Consider the following 26,707-nt stretch of genomic DNA (forward strand, 5'->3'; position numbering starts at 1 on the left):
TGCAGTTCTGATTGCCTCACCTCAAATAGGATACAGAGTTTTAAGAAAGGTTTAGAAAAAAGGTTGCTGCATCTGGTACCTTTTAGAGAAAACGGGAGTTAAGAGGTCACATGATATAATTTTATAAAATCATGCATGTCACTGAGAAAGTGGATATGGAAAAGTTTTTCTCCATCTTTCAGAACTCTAGAATTTGTAGACATCCAATGAAGTTGGACATTGGAAGATCCAGAACAGATAGGAGAAAGCACATAAAAGTATTTCCAACAACGGATTACATTTCAGGTTATAATACAAGAACAGTATTTATTTGCCTTGCTTTGAAATTCAGTGGATCTAATATTAAAATCTGTTTTAACTTTCCTCTACTGCCTCTTGAAGTCACTAGCTCTTGTCTCTAGAAGTCCTGACTGTTTTGGCCTGAGCCATTGTTCTGCTTCTTCAACAGAGAGAAAGATAGAGATACAGGTGGGCACTTCTAATCTTGTTTGCTGTTGACTTCAAACATTAAACCAAAACATAAGGACAAAGCATAGAATAATGGGATTAAAAAGTCAGCAGGTTTCTAGGTGAAACATTACAGCATGAGAGTGAATGTATCTGCTAGAATCAATGTCAACTCATATTTTCATTTCCCTCTCTTTTAATATTCACAGCAGGGGGAAAGGGGGGGAAAGCCTTTGAGGGTAAGGTCAAATATAACACGGCTACACACCAAAACAGGGATACAAACACACTGTTCATCAGGGAGTTAAGAACGAAAAATTCTAATTGTCTGAAGCAGCTTTCACAAGTACAGATTTTTTTTAAAAAAATGTTGTAAAATATTAATTTGCCATCTGTCATGTGGGCTTGGCAGCATGTTCATACCACCGATACCTTCTCTCTTGAAAAAGGTAGTCTATTCCTTGCCAGCCTTTTCAGAGCAGGACCCATATCTCATCAGAAACTGCATCACAGATCCACTTCTGGTGTTCTTTTTAAGCATTTATGCCCTTTTTTTACCTTCTCTGTTTAGGGTGGTCATATTCAAAGGACAGGAAGACCCCTGCCTTTTAAAGAGTTGCATACAGGATGCACTTTGGGCAGATACAGTTTGTCAATCAAGGGTAAAAAAAAAACACCTAAGAAAATATCTTCTGCACAACTATTAAAGGTAAAGAAACTCTTCCTCCTTTTCATCTCCCCACTGTGTTTCTTTATTTCTCGGTCCGTCTCTTTCTCTCTAAAATGAAACTCAGTCAGTCAAAAGAAAATGCTGGTGCAGTTCTACTTACCTGTATGTCAGAGTACAACCCTAAACTCATTAGTTGGAATAATGACCTGGGCAGATAGAAAAGCACATAAGCTCAAATAAATATGCCTAATTCTGCTTTGGATTGGCATGTCAGAAAGAAATAAAATAGAATCAATCCAGGCATATAGAAGCAACATCTTTGAAAAGCATTTTTCTAAGGGTATATCACGCAGGGTATATCAAAAGACCTACTGAGAAAAAAGAGACATTGCTAACCAATACAATATTGCTGTGAGTTCAGGGGTGCTAGACTTTATGAATCTAGTAAATGTTAGAATTTAATCAAGACTTGGGGCGTTAAGCTGGGTGCCAGACACTTCTAATCCCCGGATCCAGCAAGTCTTAAAAGCTAGTTAAGCATAGCTGTCAACTTTGAGATTTGAAAATAAGGGATCAGCAGCCTCACCTATGACAGTCACATGGCAGTGGTGGGCGGAGCCAAAAGCAAAAGTGGGCGGAGCAGCTAGAACGCGGCGTCCGCGCTCTTCCCTAGACCAAGCTGCTTTGGGCTGCTGCTGCCGCCGCCGCCACCGCATCTTTTGCGTGGCCCGTGTCGCTTTAAGAGCCGCAGACCTTCAACTTGGGCTTCTCCTCACTTTGTCAGACACTTTCTGGCTGTCTAGGTGGTGCTGGAGGAACTCTTTCAAGCGCGGGGACTCCCCCTTTCCCTGCGCGCGCGGCAGCGGCATCTCCGCTTGCCCAGCCAAGGACGGGAGAGCCCGGCAGATTGTTTGCGCACACCTTTCCTGCAAGCCCTAGCCAAGCTAGTTTCTTGAATTGAGGTGAGCACTGGATAATGGGTCATTAAGAGAATGAAGGATCAAGGGGGTTTTGTGCAAGACATAAAATGGATGCTCCCCTTTAAAAAAAAACCACCACCAAAGTTTACATTAGTTATATGAGTTAGAAGCTGCATGCAAAAGCAGTAGGCTGGAAAAGGAGGGGGGGGGAGAGAGAAAGAGGGAGAGAGAGAGAGAGAGAGAGAGAGAGAGAGAGAGAGCACCATGCTGGGTCTCTTCTTGAATCCAAGGCTGTGGCTATGGAAAAACAAGATCCTTTTGGGGTGTTGATGCTAAGAACCCCTCCACTGTAGGCTCAGGTTGTATGTATGTGTAAATAAACCATATATCATGAAGACACCACAATCCCCATTCACAAAAGGAAGTACAACCCCTGGGTAAGTGCCTTGAACTGCTGGAATCTCACAGAGCTCGGCAATTGGGGTGGCAGGCAACAACATCTTCAAAACCTCTAGGTTTATATTTCTCACAGTAGTAATCCAACCTGACTTTGCAGATCATTACCAATTCTTTCTGGGCTTTGCATATATTTCAGATACATGATATTAAATCCTCTAATCTTATTAAGGAGAACAGCGTAGAATATAAAACAAACACATTGCTTTCTCTAATAATCTGTATTATTGAAAGGAAAGTAACCATACTTTTCATTAGAATCCCTTTCCCTCTCTCCAGTTCTATTCTGTTTTTGCAAAATGCTTGTAAAGCAAACACTAAAGAAGGCCAGACTAAATTTGTCATTGCAAAATCTAAAACTAGGTTTTAATCTGGAAAGCACATTGGATAATCTAATTTAGCGGAATAATGTAGATGTCAGAAAGCACCAAGCCCTTTCAGAAGCAAGACCCACTTCTCACTCTTATTAAGGCATCAGAGTACACTGCCATTTATTACCAACACAGCATGTGTAGCCAGCCCAGCCCCTGTGAGGAAGAAGTTTTGCATGGCTTTTCTGGTTGGGAGTGTCAAGATTCCTTTCCACCTTAAGCTGCAGGCATGCGACCTTTACATGTGTCACGTGTCTGCTACACACCAGCACAGATTGCTGGGGCTTCCATTGTGTATAGCTTTTGTATTTCTCACTGTCTCTTTGTGAAGACGAAGGAAAGATTTGTCTGTCCTGAACTATGCTTAATAAACTTCTGTAAATTATTCCTCTCCGCGCCTCTTCTGTTGGACTGCAAAGTCTGCTAATCTGTGTTCAGGTCCGGGTGGTCTGAACCATTTCTATGTGACTTCAGAGCTCAGTGTTTCACCCAGCAGTCAGCCAGGGGAGAGCCGGTAAAGCTGGGGGCTAGCCAGCTGCTCTCCCGAAGTGCTCTGAATATCGACAGGGAGGTGAGTACTGTAGTTGTTTCCTGCAAAGAGACTCCACCCTAATCCTTTTCAGTGTCAGCAACAGCCCATCCACCCTTTGGACAGTACAGGATTAGCCAGTCACTATATGAGGCTGAGTAGGGATTTGGGGGGGGGGGCTTCCTTGATTAGCCTTGGTGATGTCTTTTTCCACCTACTCTGTACCATTCCGATAAGGGGTGTGTGACTACTTTGGTTTAATTAACTGATAATCAATGTGGCATTTTGGGTGGGTTGGGAAGGAATGTGTCTTTTAAGTAATCATCCTGGGGCATCTTTTGGAAAGGCCATCAGACCAACTACTTTTCCTCTGGCTCCAGTGGCTTGTTTGGTCTGGTGGTATTGGGGGCCTGCCTTGCTAAACACTGGAAAGCAAGGTTAGGGTGGGGAAACTGCCACCTTTGTGATGGGTGGCAATGAGAAACTCACCCTGTTCTAAAGATAGTGCTTGAGTGGTGCTGCCCACTGACAATAAGACCTTTGTCATCCATTTGAACTCTGTCAAAATTCAGCCCAAAGATGTTTAGTTCCCTGCTGCAGATCCCTTTGTTATTTGAATAGTGACCAGTTACTCCAGTCTTCTTATGTGAGTCTTCATTCCAGGGTTTACTCATCTACAGCTTGAACACATAGCAAACTGAATTTATTTTAGCTTTGAAAAACCATATGGAATAGAGAGAGAGAGAGAGAGAGAGAGAGAGAGAGAGAGAGAGTGCACAACTAGCATCACCTACAACTTATTTCCTGTCTTAAGGGCCCTAAGAGGTACAGCTGATGTGTCAAATGAATATGCAGAACAAATAGATTTACCCAAAATGACAAAATATGTAGTCAACATAGACTTATGCCTGCCAGTCTTTGATCCCTCACTAACCCTTGCTAGAGATGCTACAGCATGAGCAGAAGCCCAGAGCTCACTTGGAAATGTAAGTGCTTCTTCCAACAGTGCCTTCTACCACGTTTATTTTCTTAATCACTCCAAATCACAATTTTTCACCTCATATAATTGGATATGAAGAACTGTATTCCCTTTCAGTAAATAGACAGCACACTGCACTTACATTACTAATGGCAAGGCAGGAGGGCATTAACACTAAAAATGAATCATTAAAAGATTCAGTGTTGTTTCCAATCTTGTGCTCTAAGGGGCAAACTAAATATTCACATAACAAAGAGCATGAAATGTGGGTATTTTTTACTGGGAAGGGAAGAACACAGGGCAGGAAGGCTTTTTCCCATACTTTCTCACTGCAGTTGGATCAGAAATATCCCCCACCTGTGCAGCTAGGAACCAATGAGAACTTTTGAAGAGATACAGCATTCTTCCCTGCACACTGCCTTTCAAGTAAGAATGACTAGGGCAGGTGGGTATGATACAGAACTGCACGCTACACACTAAGCAGACATCTAAAGGTAAAGGTAAAGGTACTCCTGACCATCAGGTCCAGTCGTGTCCAACTCTGGGGCTGCAGCGCTCATCTCGCTCTATAGGCCGAGGGAGCTGGTGTTTGTCCGCAGACAGCTTCCGGGTCATGTGGCCAGCATGACAAAGTCGCTTCTGGCGAACCAGAGCAGTGCACGGAAATGCCGTTTACCTTCCCGCTGGAGCGGTACCTATTTATCTACTTGCACTTTGACGTGCTTTCGAACTGCTAGGTGGGCAGGAGCTGGGACCGAGCAACAGGAGCTCACCCCGTGGCAGGGATTCGAACTGCCAACCTTCTGATCAGCAAGCCCTAGACTTCACTACAATTATGTTTTTTCCCCCGCCACCGCATCATAATGAGGCAACAAAACACTAGCTCAGCATTTTAAGATCCATTTTATTTTCTAGCCGACCGACAACTCTTGAAAATCACCAGTAGATGGCATGTGCTCCATTTGAGACAAGTCAAAATCATGCACAAGTTGCTATGGAAATGCCTCTTGGGAGGGGGAGATGTGTGCATGAGAGAGTGTGAGCACACAGACACATACTTCATAGATCTCGAGACAATGATCTGCTATCAGAATAGAAGCATCTCTCTTCAGTATATAAAATCTGCCACTCATGAAAAGAATTCCAACCATTCTGCCAGGAAAACATTTTGGATGGATGGGGAAATCAAAACCATGATAGAAAGGGTTTTAAAAAATATTTATTGATTTTTCCAAAACAAATTAATTAATGGAATATTGGATCCATATGCTTGGTAAAAGTGTAACACAGAAACCACACGCCCTGCCCTGCCAATCACTGTCCCCTTGCAGTAGCTATTACTTATAGCTCATCTGTCAATTATGAAAGGCGTCAACTATTGGCTCAATGGGAAAGAAATCTCTGAAATGCAGCTGAAGGTTAACACTGCAAATATAATTATTTGTTTAATGCTGTGCTGAAAGTTCCAATTGAATGTTTAAATACATTTGTAAGGTGAGGGGGGGGTGAAAAAGGAGGGTTGTTGTTGTTGTTCAGTCGTTCAGTCGTGTCCGACTCTTCGTGAGCCCATGGACCAGAGCACGCCAGGCACCCCTATCCTCCACTGCCTCCCGCAGTTTGGCCAAACTCATGCCAGTCGCTTTGAGAACACTGTCCAAAAAAGGAGGGTACCTACAATATTTGCTTGTGTGGCAAAATAGAGGCAGTGGGCTTACATATAGAATGTCACCAGGCACTTCTCTAGTGATGTCATTTTGCCCCACAGTGCCTCTGCAGAAAATACTATGGCTGCCACCACTGTCCTCATGGATGCAGGCATGTCCACACCTACAATGCATCTGGAAGCCCCAGACATCACAGCACAGTATCCTTCTGTGGAATTAAATGGTCCTAAACATTGCTATGAGTGCTGTCTCCACTTTCCCACTGTGGCAGAAGCAGTATTTTAAAAGTAAGAACAGACTTCCCTGCTGATGTTACAAACTTTACATCGCCTTTCTCCTGCAAGAATGTAGTCACCCTACCAAAAAGTATAGAAAATGTTGCCCACCACCCTTGTAGCGATAAAATAGCACCGTTACAGTTGGGAATCACTTATAGCCCATGATTAACCTGAGCAGTGCATTTCAAAATAAGCTCCTGCTGTGTACAGTAGTTCACAAAAGTATGGTCTGTCTGGATTATTGAGGGCCATGCACACTATGCATAAGCAACTATATCAGCATTCTGAGACAGGAAGGTTTCTTCATTCTAATAGCATTAGGCAAAACAAAACAAAATTACAGCTTTATGACACAAAGTGTCTCACACTTTAAGACATTGAAGTATCAATTCACTGAAAACTCAAAAGGCTTCTGTCAAAATGTTTAACGACAGCCTGACAGTTGCTTAAGAAGTACATTCAAGCCTGGAAATGGAACTACAACCTAAGTACCCGATAATTATAGCTGTGAAACACCTAGTATATGACACTACAGAGTACTTGAGTTTCTGTATGTATTGGAAAGTCAGGAAAGGATAATAACCTATTTAAAAGTTTTCTGATCAGTTAGTTATGTATGCAATAGAAGTCTATAAGGTATCAGGAAGGGAGAAGGATTCAGTGTACAGAATTCTTAATCTCTGGGTTGCACCTTTCATTTAGCAAGCAGATGTCTGCAAGAAAGACATCTTGCCTTCTGCTTACTGCAGCTTCTTGTGCTCCATCCAAATTTCTCTCCTGAGGGTCAGGGAACTCCCAGAAAAGGTCACTGATGTGATTTGGGGATTGTAGTCAGAGGGGGATAGTTGAAAACAATTTTTCAGCAATTATCCTGTCTCCTCAAGCAGTACATCCTCCTGTGTTACAGTCTAAGATTTTCTTGAGGGTCCTCCCTTGGAAACAGAAAATATATTTTCTTACAGAAAACAATTTTAGATTTAGTAATTGATTGCAAAAATCATACTTATATTGGCACTTATCAGCATCTGAGTGGACTGAACGCAATACCACAGAGTCTCATAGAGGACATTCTTTTGGAAGTATGTGAATGTATGATATATGGTCACCCAAACTTACTTTGAGGTGGACACTCACAATTTATTTGTGTATAATGTACATTGGCTGTTGTTAGGGTGCAGCAAAGCACTTAAGAATTACTCATGCCATAACAAAGCATTGGGCCAAATGCATTGCTAGGGTGTCTTAGCAACTCTCCTGGAGATATATGAGTTTAAGAGTTAAAAAAAAAAATCTGTGTCAAAGTCCTTGCAATAGCTTAGACTAATATGCAAAGATAAAATTCAAAAATAGATTTCTCATGCAGTTTCTTCTATGTTATATAATCCAATTATGCAGTTTTATGTGTTTTATTAAGTTTATTGTTCCATTAACATAGTAAGTTGTATTTCAAAACTAAATACATAATCAGATTACAAATTTTAAAAATCAATATTTTCCCATCAAAACAATTCTATTGTTATTATTATTATTAAAGTTACAACACAACTAGAATACTAATTTTCATTATTATGTTTTCTTTCAAACTAAGGTACACTTACTTGATAGTTAAGTTCCAGTGAACTCCCTGAGACTTACCACTTATTAAAGACGCTTAGATGCAGATAGAATGAGCACCACTTTTTACATTCATGCACAAACACAAACACAAATACACCAATGCACACGCAAGTTCCAACTATTCTCTGCTTCTGTAGTGTCAACTGCCATCAAAAGCCTTCCATATTAGACAAAAAGCCAAAGAAAACAAAGAATGTGTGAACCAAAATAGTATTTGATCAAAAATGGTAAACAGGAAGGAACAGCAAGCTTTATGTTTCCATATTGTTGTAAACTGTACCATAATATATATATAACAGCAGTGTTATATAAACATTTTTACGAATGAATAAATAAATAAATATAATTCAGGGCATTGAGAAAAACTGACTATGGAGTGAATATCATGCCTAAGAGAGACTGAGCTAGGGTTCACCCAGCCCTAGTTCAATATTAAGGCAAACCTGATCAGAAAAAGAAACATGGCTCCATTCCCCTGAACAATTCATATGAAAGAAGGAAGGTGTCAAAAAGCGAGCTGGCAGTAAATCACACTGTTCAAAGTTGGAACAAAAACACAATATTCACAGACTTGGCTGAGTGTCAGGCCTAATGAGCATAGCAGCTCTCTTCCCCAGAAGGTCTTATCCCATGATTCAGTTGTCAAGACTGAAAGTCCCCACCTCCCCACAGCTATGCCCTCTGCTCCAGGGCTTATTCCAAGCAATCGGAGACTGAGCCTGTGTGAAGCCTTTTGCTGCTCCACCTGTTTCAGCCCACTTCTAGTTCTGGTAAACAGTGCAGAGGGGAGCTTGTCACAGCAGAAAGGGAAGACATCCATGACTTTTCACCAGCTGGACTAATCTCTGCCTGTTGGCCTCCCTCATCCCACTCACTGGCTTCACCTTCTACCTCTGATTCTGGATTTTTCTCTGCCACAGCCTCTCCCAGCTCACTAAGCCCTGTTACCTCTTCAGCTTCTGACACCTCGTTTTCCCAGTCTTCTCCCTCTTCTCCTTCATCATTGTCCCACCACCACTCCTCCTTCCCTTCATGGTTCCCCAGCTGGTTTCTCCCACCATTTCTCTACATCCAACCAGTCCATGACAGATCACATTGAATCACATTCCCAAGTATGCTTACAAACAGTATTTATTTGTTTGTTACATTTATACTCCAACTTTCCATAAAAATATACCCAAGATGTCTAACCATATAGTTCAATATAAAATAATAAGCAATATCTCAATAAATATGACAGTTAAACCACACTGAAATAAGCTAGGAACAGATTTATTTTTTTAATGCAGCCAGTTGGAAACCTAAGTAATGTAAAAACAGAGATTAAAACACAGAGGTACAGAGAAAAACAAATCAATACCAATAAAAAGGGTTTTGCCTGGTGGATGAAGGTTATGATAAAGGCACCTAAAATGAGTCTCTTGCAGTAAAGGAAAACATCTAGAAATCTGGCTTGAATGAAATAATAAAAAGGAAACACAAAAAAGAAAATAAGCTAAAAGCCAAAAAATTATAAATAAAGCATAAAATTCAGCAGAATTAAAATTGCATCTAAAAAGCCCATTAGGGGAGATATTTGCTTGGCAACAAAGGGACACACAAGTAGGCAGCAGGTGAACTGCCCCTCTCGCTGCTACTTTCCCACCTCACATCAGATATAAGGCACAAGTGCAGAAGCTATTGTTCCATGATGGTCCACTCTGCTCTATTGAGACATTCCTCGTCTCACTTGAAATGTGGATAGGCAGGCCTCAAGTTTCTATACTTACTCTTCCCATAAGGAACCTGCTTGCAATTGCTGCAGGTATAGTTTTGCACATTCTCAGGCAGAAGACAAACATGGCTCGGGTGTTGCAGGTTACTGCAGCAGCTCCCTCAACTTCTATATCTCTGTCCTATGTACACCATGGGACAGCACTCCAGGCCTCCCTCTCAAACTCCCCCTAAACGCCTTCACAAACATCCAAGTTTACAAGTCCTGGTCATGAGCTGCCAGAGACTATAATGCACTGAATGATCAAAACACTTCATCCCTGTTAGCAATCTAGCAGCCACTGTAACAATGAAGATTATTGAAGGGAGCATACATGAGCTGCAAAGCAATTTCAAGGGCAGCAACCTTATTTAGCACACCACTCTCTTCAGCAGATGAACCACATACCTATCAATACTTCAGTTTATTGGCCCACATCCCATCCATTACTATGGCCAAACATTGATTTAGCACATCGGCTGCACTACCTGAATTTGATAAAAAGGAAAAATTAAGCAACCTTCATGAGTGCATTGCATTAAGGTGAATTTTGCACAAAATGTGGCTGCAGGACACATCCCTGGTCCTGCCTTAAGGTCACATGGTGCTACTGGTTCCTCTCAAGGTATGAGTGTGTGCAAGAGAAAGGCTATACATGAATTCTTAACCCATTCTTAATGCTGCGTGCGCACACAAAAAGTCTATGTAGGCTTACCCTTTCAGACACATTAGGAGTAGGGCAAGTGATGTCATCCTTTCCCACAGCCCTGTTCGACATTTTCCTTTCCTTCATGTGATACACACATAGAAGGAGCAAAAGACTTGGTTGTCAACCTCTAATGGATAACACAACATCCCAAACATTTCTTGTGTCTGTCTGTGATCATTGTATCAAGTACCCAAAATACCTTCCTTCTTGCCAACCCTACAATTGGCCTCTAAACCACAGACTAAGGGCAGTATACACTCTCCAGCTGGATCATCAACAGTCATGAAGATGCTGACAGTTTTCTCTGCCTTCCCTTCTTCTTCGCTCAGATAATTACTCAGTTAATGCAAAATGACAACTGGAGTTCTATAAACTTTGAATTCAAACTTATAAATCCAGAGTCTCTGTCTGCGTAAGGTATGGTATGTAAAGTACAAATATGATATACTGAAATACACAATGTCTGGCTCACTCTCAACTAAAAAGAGAACTCCAATACATACCACACCTAGTTAATTTCTATGAAAAAAGGGAAAATATGCTAAAATGTATTCCTAAGTATAAACAAAATGTGAAATAGTACTTTGAACATACCTTCAAAAAGAAGGAGAATATAGCCATAGGAAAGGACTAATTTACCTGTAAACCTGTCATCTGTGAAAACGGCTTTTCCAGTAGTAAAAGAAAAACAGATATTGAAAGGGCTATGTGTTGAAATAGTAGCAACATTCCTCAAAGTCCCCCTTTGTATTTCCATCTCTTTTATGCCAATTCCAAATAGCAATACCCCAGCTCCAAACTAAAAGCTTACATTTCTGATTAGATATGTACACAGTAATCAAACCTACTGCATATATGCATAAATTATTATCATTTGTGTGTTGTTAAAATTAGCACTGCTTGCTTTTTATATCACATAAGTATGCTGAATAGATCTGACCAGGGCTTTTTTTCAGCCAGAACTCACCAAACTCAGTTCTGGCAGCACCTCTCAGGTGGGCACCATTACCATTCTAAGAGAACGAGGGAGGTGTTCATGGTGAGTTCCAGCACCTCTGGAACTCTAAAATAGCACTGGATCTGAATCGCAAGCAAGTGCTTGACCTGAAGCAAAATGCACACCAAGGGTCCTATGGGCTACAAGAACCAGAGCCCCACCACACAGTTTGCAAATATTAGATTTAACAATCCAGTAAATGGTAGGAAGCATTAAAGTAGAACCTTGGTTCTCAAACTTAATCCATTCCGGGAGTCCGTTTGACTCATGAAACCATTCAAAAACCAAAGCGCGGCTTCCGATTGGCTGCAGGAGCTTCTTGAACTCAAGCGGAAGCTGCGTAGGATGTCTGGCTTCCAAAAAACCTTTGAAAACCGGAACACTTACTTCCAGGTTTTCGGCGTTCGGAGCCAAAACATTCGCATACCAAGGCATTCAAGAACCAAGTTACACCTGTACCATTATAAAGGCAAAATGCTAAGACACCATAGAAGGAACTGGCTTGCTCAAGCAGGCATTTATGGGCAAAATGAGGCACATGCCTGCCAAGATACTGGAGACCCCAAACCTACAAAGGCACTGTCCAAATCTTTCTCCTGTCTTGCACAATAATGTCTATACATTTTCAGTGACTGAAAGGCTTCTGTCAATCTTGTCTGCAAGTCAGAAAAATCATTAGATTCCCACTTCTGTCTCCATGAAAAGGAAACAGTTTTTAAAAACAACCACCACCAAGCAATTATCTCACCAGGGGGCGGGAGGGAATGTCCTTTGGCCCTGTTGCCTTCTCTCTCAGAAGCCAGGCCTCAAGGCACAAAATACTGTATATGCTGTTGGTAGGGCAATTTGGTCACAGCCCTCTCTATGCCACCATGCTGCTGTTGGAACCTTTGCACCTGCATAAAACATTCCTGGGTGGTTTTAACCATGCCACTAAGGCTCCATTCCCTTTGAAGGTTTTAAGGATTACTAGAATGCAGTGGTACCTCTGGTTACGTACTTAATTCATTCCAGAGGTCCGTTCTTAACCTGAAACTGTTCTTAACTTGAAGCGCCACTTTAGCTAATGGGACCTCCCACTGCCGCTGCGCCACCAGAGCACAATTTCTGTTCTTATCCTGAAGCAAAGTTCTTAACCTGAAGCATTATTTCTGGGTTAGCAGAGTCTGTAACCTGAAGCGTATGTAATCCAAGGTACCACTGTACTGAATGTAAACACTTAGGTAATGTGAAGTATAAAATTTAAATTATCCTTTGTCCCATATTGCTTTTGTTAGCACATGCTTTCTTTCTTTTAGTCTACTGCTCCTGGAGGTGGGAAGCTGGGGAAGACAGGTTGTTTATGGAAAGTTTAAAAGTTATCTTGAATATATTCAGCCAGCAGGTCTTCTCCCATATTAGAGGATTATCTTGGTTCTAAGTATGGATGGTCACAACAGAAAATCACTGCTGTGATAAGATAAAAAGAAAAAGGGAAAGTGTCAAAACTTAATATATGACTCAGTCTTTTATATTAATTTTTTTGACGAGGAACTCAACCAAGTTCAACCAAGTTCAATTCTTATGAAAGAATATGTCCTGCCCTTTTAGTACCTAAGCATCACTCAGATCATCTTACAACATTTAAAAACAAATAAATCAACTATAAAATGCAGCATTCTTTCATATGGCAACAGAGGGAAGATTCAACATGGAACATGGAATCTATTAGAATAAATTTTGAGTACATTAGTTACTTCAGTGCTTTGAAAGATATTTACAATTTCTGGAATAATTTTGGAGGAGAATTGTTTGGCTCTAGGAGACTAATTATATCCCCATTCATTATTTAGTCTTTGATTAACATAACAGGAAAATAAACTGTGTTCTTTTCATCCTGCATTTTGTATGACTTAAACATATTTGGAATGCATTGTATGTGAGACATAAACCTCTGATTGTAAATATTACTGCTGTTAGACAAATAAACCAATCCAAGTGCTATTAAAAAGGAGGAATGAATCTCATCACCCCCTGTTCCTCACTGCCATGTGTACGATTACCATGTGGCTGGAAATCAAGTGAATCTAGACAGTGTGAACTTATCCAATCTTGGTGATGAAAAGCATGGTATAGAGCTGTTGGAAAGGCTCATCTTTCCTGGAGCAATAGTATATATGCAAACTGGCAGCTATTTTGCACTGTAATGTGGCTGTCAGTTCAGTATCCCAAACAATCTGTCTGGTTAGTAAATCTATAACAGGCAAATATCTTTCATCAGCCTGGAGATACTCAAGTGCCTTTTTCAAATGCAGGGAGGGGGAGTACATGCCTTTTTCTCTGACCGTCTAACAGAATTTTGCTGTGGAATACCAGTTCTTGAAAATACGCTTACCAGTAGTGTTAGTAATGCGATCACTTCCAATCATTCATAAGAAATTACTAAGGTAGCTATTACGATCTACTGAATCATTCATGCAACATGCTAAGCACAAGCCGCTTGTCATGCAAGCTGATTTGAACAGATTAAATTTTAAATTCAAAGTGCATGTGAGCTGTAAAGGCAATTACTCAGTATCACTGAAGCTTAACTTCCCACTGAAAAGACCAGAAGCTCATTCTTTGCAAAGGGAAAATTGAACTGAGGATTGGGGGTAGTGGGGAATGAAAAGGAAGAAAATGAACCAAATCCAATCAGCCAAAAATGTAGTTTTGACAATTAGATGCCATTCACTAAACCAAAACTAGTGTTGTATGGAAATGAAAGAGAGCTTAATTTGAATATGAAGACATCTTCTTGAACCAGGAATGAATTTGTTTATTTTATCATTTGCCAAATGGATAATTTCACTCACATGTGCTTCTGAAATGGATTTCCCCAACATTTAAGTCTATGCATAAATAAATCAAAAGGACAGTTTCTCAATAGGGGCTTGCTTCAAAAGATCAATTCAACAGCCCCATGAATAGTTCATGTACACAAGATGCATGCAGTTAGTTGATGCTCAAAAATCAAAATTACTATAAGAAGAGTATGTTAAATTCCATTGCACAGATTTCATCCTCATCCCTAGAAGACCTTCCCTTTTCATTATCTGAGCAACTGTTCTTGAGAGGTTGAATTAATCTGTGACCTGAAAATTGTGCATTTCAGAGAAATCCAATACTGTCTGAATTCTTCCCAGTCATTACATTGAATTCTTTTTTCAAAAAAAAAGTTGTAATACAAGAAAAGGATTGAATTTCATAATTCAAGGTAATATTCAGAGCAGTAAAAGTTAAGGTCTTTCACACTGTGACAAGTTAATTATCCCATGGTCCAAGAATTCATTTATAAGACCATATTAAACTGCAACTGTGTCATAACTGTCCTCTGGTGAAGTCATTCATTTAATTCTTATTTGGGATACTGGAATAAAAATGGCATTAGGTTAATAAAACAGTATTCTGCTCTTTAAATTAAGCAATAATTCAAAAATCACTCAACAGTAGCAGTTTCTGACAGATTTGATTAAAAATTCTTAACAATTCAACACAATTCTGAAATGGGAGAGTACATTGTTATGTCTTTCCATACTGACATATTTGAAAACACCATTTAGTGTGACTGAAGCAAATTAATTATATGAATGCCACATTCCTTTGTTTTCTTGGATATACAAAATTACCATTCAGTTTTGAGGGGAAATTTTAGACTGAAAAAGAGTCATATGAAACTAGAAAGTTGACATTGTCTTGTGCTGCAAAAAACATGGTTGTTTCATAAAAGAATTGTCTACAATAGTATTTTCCTCACCAGTTCTTTATGGCAAGCTCAGCAGGTGCTACTCTATCAACTATGCATGCTACTTCAAGTAAGGAGGGAGTTTTAAAATTTTCCTGACCTGAACCCTATCTATCTGTGTTGTTTACACACAGTGCAAAGCAAATGTGTTGGAGCCAATCCGAGGCAGGTGGTGTGATTGGGGGGGGCCTTTAAAAGCAGCAGTGCGACGTGGCTTTGCGCTGCCGAACACCCGCCCTCCCGTCCCTATTTATAGATTACTGCATTGGCCTTGCTTCGGATGTTGGTTGGTTGCCTGTTTTGGAACAGGGGCTGGGTAGGAATTTTGTCCATTTGGCAAATTGGCACTGGCCACTTGGTTTTCGCCTACCCCCTTTGTAAGATTTGGTGGTTAGGCATTGGCTTAGTGAAGTGTGTAGGAGGGGAGATGCGGCCATCACCTGTCCCTCCATGAATAAGGGTATTCCAGTAAAGGAATCTGGGGGCCCTGGATCTCGTCCGAAGTCCAGTTTAGGGGCTAGGGTCATGCCAGGACCACAGGAACCCCGGGGTGAGCTTTGGTTGGTCTTCATCGATGTTGCTCCCTTATTTGGTGTTTACCCTTCCAGACTACCTGCCAGAGACGTAGGAGTCAGTTATATTCGGTTGCTAGTGCCTAAACCAATACCACTCACTTTGCTGTAATCAATGAAGTTGTGGCCTAAATTTTGCCCAATAACTTAAACCAAAAATACGGGTCAGTGTGAAGTTATTTACTTGGGGGAAGGGCTTGGGGGCCTCGGAGCGCAAAAAGACTTAGCTAGTTCTCCTTTGCTAGACTGTCCCTGACTGCTGTTTATTTATACTGGTACACAAGTAGAATACTGACCCATGAATTGTTGGGCAATGCTTTCATGTAAAGCTCTGCTAAATTCACTATTGTACTGAAGACAGTGTATTTTTTTTAAATGTTCGGACTAAAACAAAACCAAAAGAGGTTCATATTTCTACTGTACTAGCATCCTCATGTGTTGCTTGGGAATTATAAGAAACCAAACATTGCTGCTGTTTGGAAATCAGTAGTTAAAATCAGTAGTTTTAAAATGTTCAGTCTGCCATATTGATTCAAAATGGTGCCCACTGTATCCAAATATGGACAAAAACCAGCTCCTTAATCCTTAGGAGCTATCATGCAAAATCCAGTTGTGGTATCTTGAGAGTTGTCCAAATGCATAGCGAATAGACAATCCACTTTCCAAAATGTATAGTAGATGTGCCTAAATAGCTTTTGATATCCTGGCCTTTCATTTTCTCCTTTGAATCACATTATGAATTTGTACAATTGTATAAAACTTTATACAAGCACTGCTGGGTGAGTAAATTAAAAACTTAACTTTGGAATTACAGAGAAAGGACAAAGAACAGAAAAGTAAGTACATGTAATGTTTTGTCATTTCTATCCGTGGTAATATTTATAATTATATTAAATGAGAAAGTATGGTAGTCGGGATGTTACTAAAATGGGACACTTTCTCTACATGGTTAATACCACACCTAAACAAATTTCCAGATGTTTTCTGTACTGATGAACATAAAACCATAGTACAGATAAGGCCTACGGGAACTGAAGTGCACTGTATAAAATATAAGCCTGTGAACCTGGTTACCATAAGATGGATGAAATTCCTTGCAGAATATAATTTATATTATGTCCCCATATCTTCCAGCTGTTTCCCTCATTTTACAGCATGATCCTGCTTGTATCCAGATGGAACATAAATCAGCCAGTTTAATTAAAGTTCTTAGTTTAACAAGACACTGGAAAATTGCCACACACACACACACACACACACACACGTAATTTAATAAGTCTTTCAGATGGATAGCTCCATAGGTGGAAACATAATTTAAAATCCATTAAGTCAAACAATGGGTTGAATCTTTAAGTTATGGTTTTTACGTAAATAATATTGCTTGGACTATTTTTGTTTGCTTGTTTGAAAAATCAGACAAACAACTGAAATGTAATTGATTTCAGTGTAGAGTTGGCCAAAGGCACTTCCATGTATTGGGAGTCAACCTGGGAGTCAACTTAGGTTCCATAACAGTTATAAACTCAGGATTTTGACTGCCTTTCTTCCTGGTTGTAATTAATTTTCAACTACGTGAAGATTAAAAAATTCCACAAAACTATAGCTTGATCCTATGAGTTCCTATATGGATAAAATATATATTATGATGCATTGCTGAACCAAAAGAACATTGCAACTGGAATCATGAAACAATTTAAGTTGTCATTAAAATCCATTTGACCACATGCAGTGTAACAGTAGGATTGGCTACAAAAGTGGATGGATTGGACATGCTGGAATGATTCACCTACATGATAAATTTAAGGGACGGTGGCCAACACAGAGCCCAACTAGATGGTTATAATCTTGCATGGCCAGTATTGGGAATAATATTGTATAATGTTATCACAACTAAGATTGACTGTTAACAGGACAGACTGATGAAGCTGCAATCACATTGGATTAATTCTCGCAGCCTATATATGTATATATGCAATGCAACGTGTTTAAAGTCAGGGTGTTGCAATTTGTTTTATTGATTGAGAACTTGTATAAAATTCTTAACTTTCAATGCCACTCTTATACATTTTGATTTTAACCCATCAAACCATCAGCTGTATGTTTGTCATCCACAAGTTAATGCCTGCCATTTCCCCCCTTTGGGTATTCTGAGCAATTTGCACAAATACTGTATATACACATTATTCAATTGAAGGAAGGAAAATTTGGATGAATTCCTCAAAGGCAGGACATTTTCTGTTATACAGGCACCATGTACTAGAAGGCTTCATGTATTAGAATGCTTTTAAAATATATTTAATTTTTACATTCACTGTAAGCTTTGATACCAAACTATGGATTTAAACAGAAGCTGTAGATTGTAAAAATAAGAAAGTGCAGAATACTAAAGTTGTTATTTTAATAAAAGCTGATTATTAAAAATGTGTATACCTTACTCTTACTGATTCATATAAATCTTTTGTTCTTCTAACATCCATCAATGTATACCCATGAAACATGTTACAATGAAATGCAGAACCCACATCTGTACAAATTTTGCTTTCTGACTTGCCTTCCTCCCATCAAGGTGGATAAGTGAGGATAGGGACAGACTCTTTTAAGAACTCCTAAGCTGGCAGCAAAGGTTGGTAATGCAGGACACCAACCAGTGGCCCTTGGGATCTAAAGGGCCCGTCAATGGATGCTGATTGCTCAGGCTTCACATTTCTCAGGGGCTGCTGCACTTATGCCTTCTCCAAATGTCTAAGGCCTGAACAGGCACAGATCAAGCATAGCTCCCTCTGCACTCAGCAAGCCAAGTTTATTAGGTGTGCTTCTCATGAGGAATTGAAGGGGAGCTTGCCATGGCAGCAGTAGCAGCATAACTGGCTGTTGCGCACAACAGGAGCAGGACAATGTCCAACTTTTATTGTCAACCATGGCAGGAGGAAGAACTGGGATGAAGGGGAACAAGAAAGGAAAGGACTATTGCTGTTGATGGTGAGTCCAAACAAAGTAAAAAATACAAAGCTAGCTGAAACCCCTAAAAGCAGTGCCTAGGTGTTGTCTCTTGGCAGACTAGCCGCATCTGAAATACAAAACACAGCTTGCTGTTCTCTGACTTCCCCTAGGCAAATGTGAGACAGTGTCGAAACAATCACCACTTAGGTGGCAAGGAACAAGAGGTACGGTTGATACAATTCATTATCAACTTTGAAGAATAATTTTTAAATATGGTTGCCAAAAGACTATGCAAGGCTCACCAGTATCTGGGTTTGGCAATACAGACATGCTTAAGATCATTAATGTTACTGTCAACAAAGCATTTCATCCTATATCCATCCCTATTTGTATCTGTCAATTACATGAAAATCCCCAAGTCCACCTTTTCATGAGCACATGGAGTCAACCACGAGGCTTCATTATTAGAGGAAATGCAGATTACTTCCCATTTGTGTTTTTTTATCTGTTTAAAATTATTCATAATTTTAATGTTTTATTTTTGCAAACCACTTAGAGGTTTTCTTACAATCAACTGATATATAAATGTTGCTTATATAAAACGTGTTACCAGAATGTGACTGCTTTCAACCAGATGTTCACCAATAATCTTTAACATGAAGCAAATAATTCAGGGAAGGTATCAGCATTTTTAGTCCTCGTAAAATACATAAACCCTTTCCCTCATCATTACTCCATTACCCACAAGCAAACCTTGTACTAGAAACACAGTAATGTTTGCCTACCATTTTATCTTCAGGCACAGGGTTCCTTTATTTGTTCAACTTATATGTGGAACTTCAGTCTTGACTTTTTAAGAAGTGCATAAGGTTGGAAACCCAACAAGAGAGTCAGATGATACACGGCAATGCATAAAAGATGGCAAAAAATTTGCTGAATTGTTCAGAATGTTTCAAGCACCTGAATCAGAACTACAAAGGTCCAGGGTCAATGCCAACCATACATTCCCACTAACTCCAGCCAGCACCGCCAATATCAATGTGTTGCAGTCCAACAAAAGCCTGAGGACACCATAATTGTCTATATAAACCCATCTGCTCCCTACAATCCCTTGATGAAGCTCTTATTCTCACATGCACAATTCCGAAATCAAACTCCACTTCAGCTATTCATGTCAGCTCCACTGCAGACTCAAATCATCTCACACATTGTGCTCCATGACACTCTGAAAGCTCCGCTGGGAGGAAGTGGCAGTTCGGTTATGTGTAATACACTTGTAGGTCCCCCAAGACAGAGATGGAGATGGAGAGAGGGACTTCTTTACATTAAGCTGCCAATATTAATTTTGTGCATAAGCATAAATATTCTGATCACTCTCCAAAAAGGTTGTGAGATTGCCTGTCAAAAATTAAGTAGTTTCCTTCTTAATTACTCCAGTTTCAAAGACTTCAATATATTGGTGGGGGGACAATTTCCCACCCTTAAACAATGGAATGTTTAGTACCATTCTTCAATAAATGCTTCTGCTTTCTTCCTAGGTTAGTCAGTCAACCGAGGATAACTGTTGTTGTTGTTGTTGTTTATTAATAACTTGATTATGCAGCCAATCCCAGCAGAAAGCAAGATTGAAGTCACCATCATTAGCTGATAGGTGGCAACTTCAAGCCTCACTTGGCTTTACTTTTGTTGTGGAATTTCATAGAATTATAGAATTGCAGAGTTGGAATGGACCATGAGGGTCATCTAGGGAATGTGAGGGAATGAGGGAATCTGTTGCTCAACATGGGGCTTGAACCCACGACCCCGAGATGAAGAGTCTCATGTTAAGGACAAGGTATTTGTCATGCTACAAAATCTGTCATCTGAAGTTACAGGGATGTACTGTGGTGAGAATTTAAAAGAAAAATCCAGCTTAGTACGTAGCTTTCCTTCACACACACGTTTGTTGGTCTGTGCACTTCTGTAATGACAGTTTCTAAAAGAGAATAAACTGGGGGTAGCAGAGCAAGAGTATTCTACATATTCTCATTTACAGTAATCACTGCAAATGTGATTTTTTTTTTACAGTAGATAGGATAGTACTACAGTAGGTAGGATAGCTCTATCCTACCTATCTGTGTTTACTCAGATACCTATGTTCAGTGGGGCATACACCCTGCTAAGTATGTTCAAGATTACACCCACCATCATATGAGCACTCCAATGGACTGCCTAGATCATTCTGTGCAAACTGTTCAATTACATTACAGAATGCTTTACAGTAGCCTGTTTTGCGGAATTTACATTGTCTGAAGAGATTTTGCTTATTTTCTCATTTACATGTGGAAATACTGTTTGATAGTTCAAGCACGTCCCATGTCTTAATATACTCCCAAGCTCTGCCTTTCATGCTTAAGCTCATTTAGCAAACAAAACTGGGTTGTTCTGTGCACCCATTATAGTATTCCCTTCATTGGTTTTTGTTTTCAGTCATGCTTATTTTCATGGACATATCTACAATGCACAAGAGGGAACATGTTGACTCTCTCTGCAGGCTACACTATGCCAAACATATTTACGAGAATGTCTTTATCACACACACACACACACACAGAGAGAGAGAGAGAGAGAGAGAGAGAGAGAGAGAGAGAGAGTTTAAACACTGCCTTATCTTCTTTACTTTCCAAATGAATCTTCTATCAATGAGATTCTCTCTTAAGCCCATTTTATTCTTAGAGTTTTGGACATAGAGAATTTACACTGACAAGCAGATCAACAATATGACCTACAGATTTACTTTTAGAGTCTTAAGGTCTTGAGGCCAAAAGTTTTTTACTGGTATATCTTTAGAATAAAATGTCTACTGCAGGGTTCAGCAAACTTTTTCAGCAGGGGGCCGGTCCACTGTCCCTCAGACCTTGTGGGGGGCCGGACTATATTTTGAAAAAAAAATACGAACGAATTCCTATGCCCCACAAATAGCCAAGAGATGCATTTTAAATAAAAGGACACATTCTACTCATGTAAAAACACGCTGATTCCCGGACTGTCCACGGGCTCATCCCATCTTTCTGCCTATCTGCCCCATCTCGACAAGCAGAAATGTACATGGTACTGCTGGCCCTGCCAGTCCTCTTTCCAGAAAAACATTGTGCATTCATTGTGATGTGTGTCTGTCCAAACTAGTTCAACGTCAAGGGGAAAAGACAATCAGCCGACAGAGCATGGTCTTATAGCTCTACGACAGAGTCACTTTCCCGTGGATGTGAATTCTCTAAAACATTTTTAGGCTTACACAAGTAACAGTTTAGACTTCTTTCCTAATCAGGGATGTTCTTTTTGCACAAGTGCATGTAATCTACAGCAGTCCTTGGACAGATTGGCTGCTTTGAGTGTCATAAAGAGGCTGTGTAAAATATACAATGGTTAGCAGCTGTGCAGCATGCGTTTCTTTGGTTTAAAGAGGCAGAAGTGTGTAGTAAAGCAACAGCAAGTACAACAACATAACTGCTAATAAAATGCAACTGAAGAGATAATAATGAACTTGAAACAAGCAAAATTGCCAGTACTGTACAGTACAATCTCCCTTGCAGTGGAAAAAGATGTCATCTTAGTAAATAATATCCACCGATAAACAAAACAGCAATCAGAACACACTTCCAAATGTTTAGAGAAACATAATCCTCTGAATTCCCAAGACTTTCTTCTAAATTATCACCTCAGACATTCAGTCTACATTGGCACATTTCTATTTATAACTTTGACATATTGGCCCCAATCCCCAAAATTTTAGTCACATTAAAGTCCCATTAAAATTAGTGTGTCATAAATTAGTCACGACTAACATGTTCTACTGATTTCACTGAGACTCAAATAAGATTATTTTGTCTGGATTTCGACCAATGATACTTTGTGCCAATTAATTATTTTATAGTTTTAATATGTGGGTTAAACCACTGAGCCTAGGGCTTGCTGATCAGAAGGTCAGCGGTTCGAATCCCCGCAACAGGGTGAGCTCCCATTGTTCAGTCCCAGCTCCTGCCAACCTAGCAGTTTGAAAGCATGTCAACATGCAAGTAGGTAAGTAGGTACTGCTACGGCTGGAAGGTAAACGGTGTTTCCGTGCACTGCTCTGGTTCGACAGAAGCGGCTTAGTCATGCTGGCCACATGACCCAAAAGCTGTACGCCGGCTCCCTCGGCCAGTAAACAGAGATGAGTGCCGCAATCCCAGAGTCGTCCGTGACTGGACCTTTACCTTTTTAATATAAAAATTACATCAAAACTCCCATCAAAATAAGCATGAACGCTTAACCATATTGATGGTTCCTTCTAAATTGATTTCTCACAGCTTATAGACAATTTAAGGGTCCTTGTGACAAAACAACAACAACAACCCTTCTTCTAGGCACTCTAGTCCATACTAAACTGCTGGGTGGCAGGTGGACTGTACACTAGCAGAATCCCAGGTCTACCTCTCTGGCCCAGCAGCAGATACAAAGGCTCTGATCTGGATCCAAGGCAGACTAGTCTCCTAGAAAGAACAATCAAATCCCATTGGACAATGGCTATAAGCACAGAGCTGATCCAGATCTGGATTACCCAGGTCATCCTTGCATATCTTAATATGGTATAGTGCAGGGGTCAGCAACCTTCGGCTCTCCAGATGTTTCGGACTACAATTCCCATCATCCCTGACCACTGGTCCTGTTAGCTAGGGATCATGGGAGTTGTAGGCCAAAACATCTGGAGAGCCGAAGGTTGCCTATGCCTGGTATAGTGAGTCTGCTCCCTCATCCGCTTGCTTCAATGTTGGTGGCCCCTTTTCCTTAGCGAGCCTGATTGGCAGTCTCTGCCATATACCCTGTTTCCCTTGTTGTTGTTGTCCTCTGTCTGTCTCAAAAGACAATAGCGTCCACCCCCATGGATGAAGTCAAACCACTGTTAGCAGCACTGCCCAAGCAAGGTCCTCTCCCAAATATATTCTGCAAGGCAGCTGATGTTCAGGATCTGGAATTTTCTTCTCCTAGATGGGCTACCTTTCCAGTTTGATGAGCCCCATCTGCCCCTTCCTGCTCATGACTGTTACACTAAACACACCCTGGTTGCCCCAGCTCCTCCTCCACCGAGTTGCATAGGCTGCACATAGAACTGACAAGCACAAACTGACGGTAGCCAGGGGAATCACCCTCCACCCTGGTAATTCATACAACAAATATCAATGCCTGAGTACAGACTAGGTTTTAACTGTACATCACCATAAAAATAAAACAGTAGCTAAAAATACAGTTCCAAATACTACCCTATAACACATCCCACCAATAACCCTATGGGCCTATACAATCACCCAGAAAGCAGCATTTAGATGCACTCACTAGTATGTGGGAGCCACTAATCTATGAAGTGATCCACATGGCTTGGGGCAGCATGTTAATGAGCAGCCATGGGTCTTTAAAATCAAATTGGCCCCCATTCTCTTGGCAAAGTGCCAGTTTTGTGTGAAAGGTTGTGTGATCTGTCATGCGCAAATGACTCGGTTATAACCCAGCAAAGATGGATCAGCTCCTAGAAAAGTAGCTCCCAGGTGGCTTATATTCTGCATATATTCTAAAGGGGGCACTAGTGTTTCCGAATTGGAGAGGGAGGGGTTGCACTCCCAAATAAATAATCCAGAGCAGGATCTGAATTTGTATATGCATATATTCCGTGGGGGGGGGGGGAAACAACCCTCTGCCATAGTGGATACATGCAGTATAAAGTTATTTTATATATTTACTGGGTTTATATGTTCCATAGCCCATCAACGGCTCCCAAGCATAGCAAATACAGAAAATAGTTCATAAAAGGTAGAGTAGGAGAAAATTAATGGCTTGATTGGGTTTTGTGAGCTGGTGTATCATTTTCTTCCCTTGGTTGCTTTTGCCAAGAAAACCTCTTAAAAACGCTGGTGAAGCACAAGCACAGCAGACCCTGAAACAGCATTTCTGCAATCTTTTTCAAAATTTAACAGTAATTGTTATGAAATATCCAATTATGCTGCTCAGCCCAGGGAAGGTAATATAAAGGGGAGAACTGTATGACACAAAATTGCATCCAGTATATAAAATGGATAAGTGTGATCATAAATAAAACTACACTGTAGTAATAAAAAATAACTTAGCATCCTGAAATGTTCTCTCATAAATACCCTAAATGAACCTAATTAAAATCAAGATATCTTTCAACTTATTTCATACAAGAAATGTGGTGAGGGTTTTGAACTGCTAGAATAAAGTCGTATTGTAGCCTTTTCTTAAGATTGGTGGTTGAAATAAGTACAAACTGCAGTCCATACTATAAGGGATCAACTTCAGCAAATTGTACATATTGAGGTTACATGATGGGGTCTATTTGAAAGAATCTATTTAGCAGAAAATTTCACTAAACCTGCAGTAGCGAGAGCAGATTTAAAACTAAGGAAAGGTTAAAACTTGGCGACTTCAAGAAACTAAATTGATTTTAGGTACAACTAAATTGCTTATAGTTTTTGCAGACAACTTTATGTATAAATAACAATTGTTTATATGTAACAAAATATATGGTATGAATTATTAAATCTTCTTTCCCTTTTCCAATTGCAACACAGTTATGGATCATGTTTCCAGTCACATTCCAAGGTAGTATTTCTCAATATTTAACTAGTTAACATAGTAGCATTTCTATTCAAGATGGGCACATCAATATTTTCAAGTCTCGTTTCCCTTCAGCTACATTTTTGTATTGTCTTCTCTCCATACATTCTGGTAATCTGAAAGTCTTTAAAATACTAATTATTATAGTCTTGAATGATCAATGTTTTGTTAAGCACAGATGCAATTGTCTAATGCTCTTATAAGAACATAACATTTATTTTTATATATAAATTAATCTGGATTAAAAATAAGAAAAGAAGTCATACTGTGACTGGTATCCCAACCTTCTGTCTCCTATATACCCCTTAAATAATTCTTAAAAGCTCCTAGCCATCATCTCATTCAGTGATGATTGTATTTCATGTAATTTTATGGTCACTATTCTTACTTGAATTATGAGTCTCACTGTATTTGCCATTGATAACTGCTGCAACTTATGCACATATTTTAAGTCTCTCTCTAAACCTCTGACATCTTCATCTCCCATTAACAACATATATTCAGTTTCCTTGGCTATCTTCAACAGTAACCATGTTGCCTTTATAACAGTAGCATAACCCTGGTGGAATAAAGTAGTAAAGACTCCAAGGTAAAGTAGGGACTTAGGATTTTAGTGTCAGGACGATTAGAATGTGCTAAACAATTAAAATGGTAACTTCTGTTCCAGTTTGAGGTGTCCTATACCAGTAGGTGGTGGAGCAGATGAGGGTAGAGGGTTATCTGGATCCATGTGGTTGAAAGGGGTTCATCAACTATTAGAATGATATGATGAATGATTAGGAAAACTGTCTACTACTTTTTTGGCCTGTTGTCTTTGTTCATGGAGTTTTCTTGGCAGGGATACTGGAGTGGCTTGCCAGTTCCTTCTCTTGGGAGGAAAGCAATGACAAACCTAGACAGCATCTTAAAAAGCAGAGACATCACCTTGCCGACAAAGGTCCGTATAAAGCTATGGTTTCCCCAGTAGTAATGTATGGAAGTGAGATCTGGAGCATAAAGAAGACTGATCGCTGAAGAATTGATGCTTTTGAATTATGGTGCTGGACTGCAGTCCCATGGACTGCAAAAAGATCAAACTTATCCATCCTTAAAGAAATCAGCCCTGAGTGCTCACTGGAAGGGCAGATCCTGAAGTTGAGGCTCCAATACTTTGGGCACCTCATGAGAAGAGAAGACTCCCTGGAAAAGACCCTGATGTTGGGAAAGATGGAGGGCACAAGGACAAGGGGACGACAGAGGATGAGATGGTTGGACAGTGTTCTCGAAGCGACTAGCATGAGTTTGGCCAAACTGCGGGAGGCAGTGGAGGATAGGGGTGCTCTGCTCCATGGGGTCACGAAGAGTCGGACACGACTGAACGACTGAACATCAACAACTTTTTTGGCAACACCATT

The sequence above is a fragment of the Lacerta agilis genome, chromosome 10, assembly GCF_009819535.1.
Source record: "Lacerta agilis isolate rLacAgi1 chromosome 10, rLacAgi1.pri, whole genome shotgun sequence".
NCBI classification, from domain to species: domain Eukaryota; kingdom Metazoa; phylum Chordata; class Lepidosauria; order Squamata; family Lacertidae; genus Lacerta; species Lacerta agilis.